The sequence below is a fragment of the Canis lupus genome, chromosome 12 (genome assembly GCF_048164855.1).
Source record: "Canis lupus baileyi chromosome 12, mCanLup2.hap1, whole genome shotgun sequence".
Lineage (NCBI taxonomy): Eukaryota > Metazoa > Chordata > Mammalia > Carnivora > Canidae > Canis > Canis lupus.
Genome location: NC_132849.1, coordinates 10,280,042 through 10,292,171, shown reverse-complemented (window position 1 = coordinate 10,292,171; position 12,130 = coordinate 10,280,042). Strand labels below are relative to the sequence as shown.

Below are 12,130 nucleotides of genomic sequence, written 5' to 3'. Positions count from 1 at the left end.
ACAGACTCAATCCTGATCCTCACAGAGCTTCCAGCCTCCTGAGAAAGACTGATAAATAAAAAGGCCATCTTAAGTCCATGTTAAAAAAAAAATACAGGGTGTGAGGTGCCTGAGTAGCTCAGCGGTTAAGTGTCTGCCTTTGGCTCAGATCATGACCCCAGGATCCTAGGATGGAGCCTTTTGTTGAGCTCCCTGCTCGGTAGGGAGCCTGCTTCTCCCTCTCCTTCTGCCTCTTCCTCTGCTTGTGTGTGCACATGTTCTCCCTCAAATAAATAAAATCTTAAAAACAAAAATATAGGATGAAGGGTGGCAAAGGCCCCTGCTAAGGCCTAGGGGCTGAAAAGAACAAGGCATGTTGGGGGAACTTCAAGAAATTCATCAAGGTGTTAAGGGTTATTTGATAAATAAAGGCATAGGCAGAGGACTGGGGGCTCTCAGGGAAGGGGCCCACTAGAGTTAGACTGATTTTGAGTTGATTTGACAAATGGTGTTGTCAGACTCTGGCGTTTCCCCCAAGGTAGTAATAATAGGCTCTATTATAGGATGATAATGTTTCTTTTCTCTATTAGGATTTTCCCAAAAAGGGGAGGACTCAAGGTTTCTCCGGGCTTGTTCTATGTTCTTATGTCTTGATACAAGCTGAGGGGCAGCCCTGACTGGGTCATAGCACATCGCATTCACTAAAGAAATAATCAAAACAAGACACAGCATGTGCATGTGGACTCAGTGCAAAGTCCTGCTGTCTCAGCAGGTCTTGGGGGTGGAGGGGGAGTACGCAAAACATCTCTACTGAATAACACCCATTGATCCTGTATGCCTAATGCTTTGCACCAGGCTGTGCTTCTCAGCTGCACAGGTACAAACTCAGAGTCTCTGAAGTGACTCTATAAGATAGGAACAATTACTCCTAATGCTTCAGATGGGGACACTGAGGCACAGGGAGCTTAAATAGGTTAAGACACCCAGACTTACACAACGAGTAGGTGCCAGAGCCAGTATTTAAACTTGAGGCGGATGGCCCTAGAGTCTGTGCTCTCATTTCCGATATTTACCCCCTCCTCTCTCCAAATGTTGGAATTGTAATCAACTTGCCAAAAGCTCATGAAATCATCTATGCAAATTATAGAAGACAAGCCATAGTTCCTTTCTTTGGCAGTATATGAATTAAAACCATTTATGGGCAATCTCATGGATAAATCTACCACCACCCACACCCGCCCCCAGTGCTTTTGACTCATCACCTCTATACCTTCGCCAAACAACCAGACGTTGTAAAACTCATTACCTCCAATGGAACAGTAAGTGAAAACGTCCTCCTGGAACCTTGTAGGTGTTTTTTTGTTTTGTTTTGTTTTTGTTGTTGTTGTTGTTGTTGTTTTACCTGAGCCTGAATCGTGGTTCCTCCTTAGAGAGCCGTGGTGACACCGTAGCAGCCTTTTGCAAAGCACCTTAGGGTTCATTACATGACTACATCCTACCCCAGGAGATTCTAATTTAATGGCTCATGGAAGGGGCTGGGGCACACAGATTTGTAACAATACTCTGGGGGCACCTGGGTGCCTCAGTTGGTTAAGCATCTGCCTTCAACTCAGGTCATGATCCCGGGGTCCTGGGTTCAAGCCTCACATCCTGCTCCCTGCTCTGCAGAGAGTCTGCTTCTCCCTTTGTCCCCTACCTCCACCCCACTGTGCTCTCTCTCAAATAAATAAATAAAATCTTAAAAAAAAAAAGAAACAACCCTCCATAGGTGATTATAATATACAGCTAGAATTGAGAACCACTGGAATTAATTAATCAGATGTACGGCATTTGTCTGGTTAACAGGGAAAGGTGAAGAATGCTTGACATCAGTGATGATGATGATGATGATGATGATGATAGATTAAATTAGTTGAATGAAGGAATGAATGAATGAATAAAGTGATGATTCCACAAAACCTTGGAATGTAAATACTCCCAGACTATTTGGCTATTTCATTAGAAATAAATATAGTTCCTTGCGTTTGCAAACGATGGTCACATCAAGAGACCATTTCTGTTATGGAAAGTGACAACCTCAGATGACCTCTGTGTCCCTTACCCATAATTGACTTGCAGGTTTGTGCCCTCTAGTGCATCTTCTTTCCAGGTTTTATTCATATTGCTCCCCAGCGTTCTTTTCTCTATATTTATGCAGTACTGAGTTCAACTGCTTACCTTGGGGTAAGTGGGTTACTCCCTAGCCCTACTTTTCACCTGTATGAGGAATTTCTGCTTCTCCTGTTATATCAGCCTGAGGGACCCCACCACCCCAGAAATGATGTGGCTCTCATGTTCTCTCATGTTCCCCACTGCCTACAGGAATCACTGGCAGAGAGTTCAGGCAGGAGAGAAGTTTAGTTTAGATGCAGAGAATGACTTCGTATGAAAACAGACATAAAATAATATAGTGTGTTGTGGGGACACTCTGGATATTTTGCTGAAAAATGAGAGAAAACACTAAAGGCTTTTCCAGGTTCCTTGCTGTTAGGTCATTGTAATGATTAACATCGCTACTGTGGAAATCATACAATTCCTTTTTTTTTCCTGTTGGGTGCTGATTCTATCTTCAAATCTTCATGAATCTTTCTGTGCAGTATGTATAATTCTCGAGCATTATTCTTATCTACTGGCATATCAGTTCCTCCCTCCCTGCCCCTTCCCTCCTTCCTTCTTTACTTCCTTTCCATCCTTATCCTTCCTTCCTTCCATGCATATGTTTCCAGGAAGTACAAAAACTGGAGAAAAAACATACCACCAACATGAGAACGAGGACAAAAACCCCTCGTGTTTAACATATCTGGCTCAACTGGAAATGCAAACTATAATTGTATTGCCATGTCCTAATTTTTTCCATGCCATTTAAAACTAACAAGTAGTTTTGATTTTGCAAAATATCAGAAAAGTGTAGTGCACCAGCTCTTTCAGCTTAATATTTTTTTTTATTTATGATAGTCACAGAGAGAGAGGCAGAGACATAGGCCGAGGGAGAGGCAGGCTCCATGCACCGGGAGCCCAATGTGGGATTCAATCCCGGGTCTCCAGGATCGCGCCCTGGGCCAAAGGCAGGCGCCAAACCGCTGCGCCACCCAGGGATCCCTCTTTCAGCTTACATGATAGAGAAGAAGATCCCAACAGCATTGTGATAGCAGGACTTCTGTGATTTTAGCATTTCTCCATGAAGGGAGAGGTGTCCATATAGCCCGATGGCAACCAAATCATGCTGTAAGTTGAGCGGTATACCAGCTGACCTGAAAAGATAAGAGACCACTTCATTGTTTTGTTTGTGCTGCCCCTAAATGCAGAGGGCTGCAGCTGAAGAAGTAATATGGTCTCAAGTGAAATTATCCGATAATGGCTTGTAATAAACTGCAGCCTCCATGTGTGAAATTTAATGTTATATTTGCCCTCAAATAAATAAAGTGTTAACTTTAAAAATCAGACACAAAAAAAGGTTTTATCTTTTCAAAACACATCCTTGCCATCATTTAAGAGGCTATACCAGAGTCATGCATCTCACTATGGCTCTATTACAACCGGGAAGCTTCCAGTGTGCAGACGCCCAGACGGATTCCCTGTAGGGCTCCAAAGGGTTTCTTGGCTGTTGGAGCAGACCTGTTGTGGATTACAGACTCCGACTTTACTCCATGTGTTAGAATACTAGTCTGAAATTGTACATCACGTTTGGAACTTTAAAATTAAATCTCATTTGCCTTTTAGAATGGCTGTAAATACAAAACCTTAAAATTCATAATTGGAAATCTGTAAGTCTTTTAAACCTTTTTCATGCTTGAAGCTACTAAATTGCCTTTACAATAACAGCTCCTTAATTTTCAGCATTTATAAGTAACTTCAGTTTGGTTGTATAATATGTGGACCCCTCCCAACTCAGTCAACGCAAAAATCATTGTTCTGGGAAGGATAGACACACATTGTAAATTCAAACATTAGTTTAAGGTAATTAATAACAACCAGGAAAAGGAAAGGAGTTATGTGCCATGAAACCTATAACTCTGTAGGAATTCACATAGGTCAACATATTGGATTTACTTGTTTTAATATCAGCTATGCACTAAGGAAAGCCATGACTGCTTTACCACTTCAATACTTAGGTATTGAAAACCATTATGTATAGAAAAGTGGAGAAATCTGCAATAAAAATATAAATAATCTTAAATGATATTATCATGTGGAAATGATTATTTAGAATATAAGCCCGTTTTTCTGGTATTGTTAAAGTGTCATTTTCCTCCAGATTATTGAAACATTCCCTAAGCACCAATAGTTAAAAGTAGAATAGTTTTTTTTAAAGATTTTATTTATTTATTCATGAGACACACACACACACACACACAGAGAGAGAGAGAGAGAGAGAGAGAGAGAGAGAGGCAAAGACACAGGCAGAGGGAGAAGCAGGCTCCATGCAAGGAACCTGATGTGGGACTTGATCCCGTGTCTCCAGGATCATGCCCTGGGCTGGAGGCAGCGCTAAAACCCTGAGCCACCCAGGCTGCCCAAAAGTAGAATAGTTTTTGATAGACATCATTTAAAATTGATTTGCATACTCCTATATTGAATATAACTTTTTTTTTTTTTTTTAAGTAGGCTCCATGTCCAGCATGGAGCCCAATGCAGGGTTTCAATCCACGACCCCGAGATCAAGACCCAAGCTGAGATCACAAGTTGGGCGCATAACTGACTGAGCTACCCAGGCACCCTGGATATAATTGAACTTTTTAACGAATCAGTTTGAATGTCAAACTTGAGGGGCTGGATGTTAAGCGGTATAATCAGAAACAAGGAAATAATATTTTCTCCCTGCACACAAAAACCTCCTTTTCTTTTTCAGTGCTATGCATCAAGTTTTCTAGGGCAGGTTTATGGATGCTATCTTTAATTCCTACCCCTGCCATCCAAGCAACTATGCTATCTGAACGCTTCTTGTTCTTCACCAACGCCACTACTGATGTACAGGCCATTAATATCTCTTGGCTGGATGTTAGGAGGAGTTTTCTAAATGGTCTTCCTGCCTTTATGTCGTCTGACCACCCTAAAGTCCACTCTTCATTTTATAGCCAGAGTGATCCTTCTAAAAATGCACATCTGATCTAATTCCCCAGCTTAAAACCCTTTAATGGCTTCCTATGGCTCTCAGAATAAAACCCAACTCCTTAGTGTGGCCTCCTTAGAGGCCCTTCATGATACGATCTCTATTACCTCTGTTTTTTGTCTGCTTGATGTAGCTGTGTCTGATAGATCGTTAAAATCTCCCACTCAGACAGCGGGCTTGTCAATTTCTCTTTGTAATCCTGGTGGTTTTGCTTTCTGTAATTGAAAGTTATGTTATTAGGTACATTCAGCTTCTTGGTAGTGGCCCTCTTTATTTCATTTGGTTTAAAAGAACTTTTTTTTTTTTTTTTTTGCCTGATATTAACAATGCTTCATCAGCTTTCTTTTTTGACAGCATTTTGATAATTTATCTTTTTAATCCTTTTATGTCCAGTATTTCTGTGGTTTAGTTTGTGTGTCATTTGCTGGCATTATATACTTGATAGTTATTTTAAGCCAATCTGATAATCCGTCTCTTAATAAGTCATTTAAATCTGTTTAGTTATTATACTCATTGATACATTTGTGTTTAATTTTACAATTCCATTTTGTGTGTGTGCTTTGTGTGTCATGCTTTCCTTTCCTTTTTTTTCTCCTCCTCTGCCTTCTATTCAATGATCAGTTATCTATATTGAATTTCCCCACCCCATGGCCACTCTTTTCTCTCTGCAGGTTTGGAAGCTTTAGATATTTTTATTAATATAAAATATCCTATAGACAAAACATTCAGACAGTCATTATTTCTACACATCTCCCAAGCGTGACAAAGGACTTAGCATGCTTTAGCCATCCATTGTACGTTTCTTTTATTCTTGTCCTTTTTTTTAAACACTAAAGTAGTTATTTTTAATTTTACCATCACATTTTATTAATTCCCTTCCTCACCAGTGTCTTGTATCCTTTGCTTTCTCTCTGGGCTTATTTTTCTTATTGGGAAAGGATGTTCTTCAGTAGTTTTTCTGGTGTAGATCTGTAGGTGGTAAATGCTGTTAAAATGTCTTTGTTTTGACCTTTGCCTTAAATGGAAATCAAATTCTTACTTGATAGTGTTCCATTCAACTTTTAAGATATTCAGCTGTTGGAAGCCTGGGTGGCTCAGTGGTTGAGCATCTGCCTTTGGCTCAGGTCATGATTCCATGGTCGTGATCCCCGCATGGAGCCTGCTTCTCCCTCTGCCTGTGTCTCTGCCTCTCTCTCTGTGTCTCTCATGAATAAATGAATAAAATCTTAAAAAAAAAAAAGATATTCAGTTGTCTTCCTGTTTCTGTTGTCGTTTTTGAGAACTCTAGTTATGGTCTCTTTGTAGATAACCGATGTTTTCCCTTTGGTAACTTGAGAGATTTTATCTTCATCATTATGGCCCTGTAGTTTCACTATAATGCCATCGAAGTATGAGTTTACTTTTATTTATCTTGCTTGCTACACAATGTATTCTGATGTTTTGATTAGAAAACCTTCAGTCATTTCTTCTTCTTTTTTTAAGTAGAGTTTCTCCAGGCCATCCTTCAGATTTTCCTTCTGGAACTCCTATTAGACATATGTTGGAGCCACTCCATGGAAACCTCATGAATCTTAAACTTTTTTGCTCACATTTTAAAATCTCTTTATTTTTCTATACTGTGTTCTGGGTGAATTATTCAGTACATCCCTTTAATTCATCACTTTTACTCTCCAACTTTGGCTGGCTCCAGACTTAATACTGTCTATTGATTTTCTTGTTTCAGTGACCATATTTTTATTTTTAAGATTTCTAGTAGATCTTTTTCACATTTGTCTATTATTTATTCAGCTTGTATTTGTTCCCTAACTTCCTGTCCTTTTAAAATGTCCCTAATTTATTGTCATCTATCAGTTGAGAGTGCAAAAATATTAACTTAAAAATCTGTCCATTTCATAGAATTAATTTTATCTGCAGTAAATTCTTCATGCTCTGAGTGTTCATTCTGTTGGTCATCTTTCTTAGTATTAGGTAACAATATGTGTTTGGAACTTGGTGGTAGGGCTCGTTTTGAGTGGGAAGTTTTCACTTGCTGTGTTTTGTTTTAGTTTAGTGTTGGGTTTTGGTTTCTTTTTCCCCTCTCACATATTCCGTGCTCACCCCTTTATGTTGAGTGATTTTCATTTCCATCTGCCTCCCTGGATCTCCATTCTAGAATCCAGTCGCATGTTGGCATTCTGATGCTTCAACCTCACAATGATAGTGGGGATATTCCAGAACCAGTCACTTGGCCAGCTGCTTGGCTTAGTTCCTGATTTCAAGGCTGTGTCTTTGTCTTTCTGCTTCCCCAGGCAGTGGGGTGGTAGCAGTTTATTTTCAGCCTCCTTTCATGAGCTCCTGACTTCAAGAACCAAGCCTGGTTCCTGTCCTCCACCTTATCTGGAGCATCTTTAGTTCCTGTCACCTTGCAGGAGACAAAAATCCTGGTTTTCAAACCTGAGACCCCAGTAGGCCTGTGGCTTCAGACCAGCTTCAGGCCCTTTATTCCATTTCTGATCTATGAAAAGGGTTATTTGTTTTTGAGCCTGGTTGTATCTTTTTGGTTTTCTCTTCCTGTATTTTAATTATCATTACTATTTGTGTGGAGTAAAGGGAACAAATCCAAGCATGACCTTACTATATCAACAACTTGAGCAGAAATTCTTCTATGTTTACCTCTCTGGCTTTATCTCTCACCAGTCCTTCCCCCTACAATGTATGTTCTAGCCATAATTAATTACTTTAGAGGATCAATAAATTCCAGGCTCTTTCGCCCCATCCCACCCTGAATTTTGGATGAAATAAGACACACAGGATAGACGAAGTGGAGATTTTTAAAAATGCCAGCTTTATTACAGATAAGCTAATAAAGAACAGCATTCTGGATCTGTAGCCCAAAATGGCTTGCTGACATTCTGTGCCAGTTCTTAATCCCCACAGAATTTAGCCTCAGTAGAGCCTATCAAAGGTGAAGGTTGATTCTGCAGAGCAAGATCTTGTTTACCCAAGATCATTGTCCGTACTGCTCTGGGGCAGAAAGGGAAGGAGAGAATGAATCCTCTGTAATTGGGGTCTTTTAATAGATTAGCTTTGCCCAGTCAAGACAAGGAGCCTTGAATGTAATGGTACTCACCAAACAAGAAACTCACTCCTGAGGGTGAAGGATAGTGGGATAAGGAGCCAAAAGTCATATTCTAATGGAACACCCTCCTATCTACCCCCTGGAAAAATGGAGCGAGGGAAAAGAGGTGTCCCTAACACACGCCATGCTTTCTCCTTCCTCCAAGTCTCTTCTTTCACCTGCCAACTCCTTCTCATCTGGATGCCTATACTAAAAACCATAGTTAATATTGACTGAATCCCCACTATGGGGAAGTACAACCCTATAAAGTATGCATTTTTATCTTAATCTTATGGATGAAGAAACTAAGCCCAAGGACGGATTCCAATGTTTCCAGGGTCACACAGGTAGATGGCAGAGACAGGATTAATTCCAGAGCCTTTTCATGATATGCAGCCGCCCTCTAAATTTTATTCACCTATGGATATTTAGAACACAGTATACCATCTGTAGAGAGTGTATGCTCAATAATATTTAATGAATGAACATATAAATCAATGAAACATATTCTCAAGTTAACTGCCTTGAGTGGATTAAAAAAAACTTTAATACGAGGATTTATAAACAATGATTAACTTCCTTTCACATTGGACTGCTTTTTATAAAGGTGGATGTGAGCATCCATTGGAAGGTTCCTGTAGGGGCTGCTAAGCTCTGCTGTCACTAGTGTCCAGCCCTTTCAATTATAGGTCTTCTCCTCCAGCCGCTCAAGAGACAGTTGTTCTCTCTTGGTTCTATCCCACTTTGCCCTGGTCCCAAGCCCGTTGGTCATCTGAAAGAGTGGTTCTTTACTTTAGTAAAACTACTGATGCTTCTTCATATTCTACCAGCATCCAGAGCACCTCCATGCAGACATATTGTGTATCATTCAAGATTCTTTACGTGGCAAGCTATAAAAACTAATTCTGATGAAAAAGGAAATGTATAGGCTTGTGTAACTGAGAAGTTCAAAGGATGAACTAGTCTTGGATATGGCTGGATTCAGGGCAAAAGTAATTTGTATGAGCCCAATGAAGCTTAAGCTTCTAGGTTCCTTCTTGCTTGGCCCTGTCTTGGGCTGTGGGAGAGGCCCCAGAAATCTGTTTACATAGTAATAGGTTTTTCTAAAATTTTAATTTTTCACTTTTTCAGTTTGAGAGTATTGGGCGATTAGGAATAGGCAGCTGTTTACTGGAAGAGTAAGAAAGGAAGGGCTCTGGATAAGTGATGGGGAAAAAGCAGCAAAGGGGTTCCTGTGAGTACTCTGTTCCCCAAGTTAGAACACCACCCTTCTCTCTTCCTAGTTAATTAAAGGCTCAGTCCAGGTGACACTTGATTTAGGAACCTTCCCGGCACACTCCCAATCTCTTTCCCCTCACTCTGGTGCCCTTTTAGTGTTTCCCATGAACCCCTGGGGCTTTATTCTAACAGCATTCTCTCCGCCCCTGCATTTGTAATTGTCAGTATTCAGCTATCTCCCCACACCAGACTGTGAGCTGATTGAAATAGGGATTCTGACTTATTTTTCCAAATCTCCAGCACCTCCTATGGTATGTTGCATAGTAGTCCTTCAACAAAGGTGTCTTTTATGAGCAAATGAACCTCAAAGACTTTGGTTCAGTGAGACACCTGAAGATTCGTGTCTTTCTTGATTTTCATAGAGCTAACTTGAGAGTTTCATAACATTGAACTTCAGTTTGTCCCTGCCCTCTGAGGAAGAAAGCTTCATAGAAAAATGTGAAAACAGAAAGAATAGGGCCAAAGCCTGGTTCTCTATGCATTTAGTGGTCATGTCTGATAATTTCTCCTCTAACATCTTTCTTGGATATTTGGGAACCAGTTGAAACTAAGAAGGAACGGGCTATGTAAGTAAATCAAAAGCCTCTTTTTGCGTATCAGGTATGTATGTATATTTTTCTCTAGAATGTAACTTCAATTTTACTGAAAACAGAGTTAGATGGCATATATGTGTGTGTGTGGGTATAATACATGTTAAAATTATTTTGATGATGAAAAGTTAACATATGATTGAACAAATTTAAATAACGTTTACACTGTAATATGTAAGTGGGTCTCAGTAATGGTTCCATAAATCCAAAATATGTAGGAGCAAATTTTGCTTTGTTAGGAATTTAATAAGTCATATTTACTGAAATATCAATGAATGTATATGGATTTGTAAAAGAGAAATCACTGCTTTATCTGCCACTTTGGAATCTTGAATAAAGCATAACTACTCTTTGAAAATGAGATATTCTCTTTGCATTCTCTAGAATGAGATCTTTCCATATATATATTTCATGTACTCTCTTTCTGTTGATTGCTCCCAGATGTGTTTTCACCTTGTTACAACTGAGTCTACCTATTTGAAATCTGACCTCAACTTTCTCAAGTACCAGTTTCTTTAACATTATTTATTTATTTATTTATTTAATAATAAAAGTAACACGAACTGAACACATGGGGAAAATCAAATGTAATACCAACATCTTAACAGGTATACTTCTTTTTCAAATCTTCCCTTTTAATCTTTTATATGCATATTTCTATAAACTTGTAATCATAATTTATGAATACATTTGCAACGTGCTTTAAAAAACCCCAACAAAATACTGCTGATTCTTTCACAACTTATTTAAAAGGGACCTAGTCTCTAGAAGAGAATGCACACACATACTAAGTATATATATGTAATTTTTTTTTACACATTACTTTTTGGTGCTTGTTTAGGATTATAATAAAATAACTGCTAGCATCGTCAATGGCTTTAGAATTGCAGACTGTGTTTGGAAATTTACAATAACCTCAAATTTAAATAATGATGTTTTTACTCTTGTGAAGGAAAAATGAATTTTGCAGAAAGGCGAAGGCTAGAAAGAAGGGGCACATATAAGCCTTTTCCGAAGGCTATGAGGTTGAGCCTGTGGAAGTCACACTAGGTTACAGCAGGTTTCCTAGGATTGATCTCTCTGTGGTTAATGATTTGGTGTCAACTTAGATATTTACTTTTCCAGACTCACATAACTTGCTATGTCATTCACAGCTCAATATTTATTTCCCCTCATCTTTTCATGGAAAATAATGACCTCACCAGTAGGAAACCCATGTTTCTTCTCCTTTGGCTTCCAGAGAAGCTCAGCATTAGAAACTTATTCATAAATTTGGCACATTTATAGACACTTCTGGAAGGGAGGGCCTCTTTTTTTTTTTTTTTTTAAAGAATTATTTATTTTTTTCATGAGAGACACACCCACAGAGGTACAGAGACAGGCAAAGCTCCAGGCAAGGAACCCAACACGGGACTAGATCCTGGGTCCCTAGGATCACACCCTGGGCTGAAGGCAGAGCTAAACCGCTGTTTCTTAAACTAACCACTCTTCACAAGTGTCCAACACAAAAAACCCCACTTCGGATTCAGCACACTTTACCGCCAGCATGACTGGGTCAACTCGTGAGAGGTGGCCCTCCCTTAATATTTTCATCTCTGATTTGGTGAAGCATGGTGAACGACAATGACTTCTTTTGTCCTATGGTAGGTAGGTAGATATGCAGAGCTTCTGAAAATAGTGCAGACTGGAATGTGCTTTGAGTTGTGCCAATGAGCATGAAGATTTTTTTTTTTTTTTTTTGCTTGATTTTTTTGAGCTAAGACTTCATTTTTCTCCCCTGGCATTTAAGGGCCTCCTCCCCCACCCACATCCTTAGCCATCAGTAAGGATGCATTGGGAGAATGACAACTTATTTTGATATTAGAATAATCCTCAACGTGGAAGCTGCAAGACACCATATATATATATATATATGCATGTATATATAATTTTTTTTGGACTTTTATCACAACATGGCTCTTTTCAATATTTATAGATGAAGGAACGGACTCGATTGCGTCTAGGCCTGGATTGAGACACTATCGCCCCTTTGGGTTT

The 12,130-nt window shown here is 39.4% G+C and overlaps 1 long non-coding RNA gene across 1 annotated transcript; it reads right to left on the bottom strand.

The window, feature by feature from the left end:
• Positions 1-2,934: 2,934 nt before the first annotated feature.
• LOC140601088 (uncharacterized) lies at positions 2,935-7,320 on the bottom strand. Its single transcript, XR_012004143.1, has 3 exons — positions 7,226-7,320; positions 5,236-5,343; positions 2,935-3,269 (listed from the first exon to the last, which is right to left on the bottom strand). It is a non-coding gene; the product is annotated as an uncharacterized lncRNA (long non-coding RNA).
• Between the last annotated feature and the right edge of the window lie 4,810 nt (positions 7,321-12,130).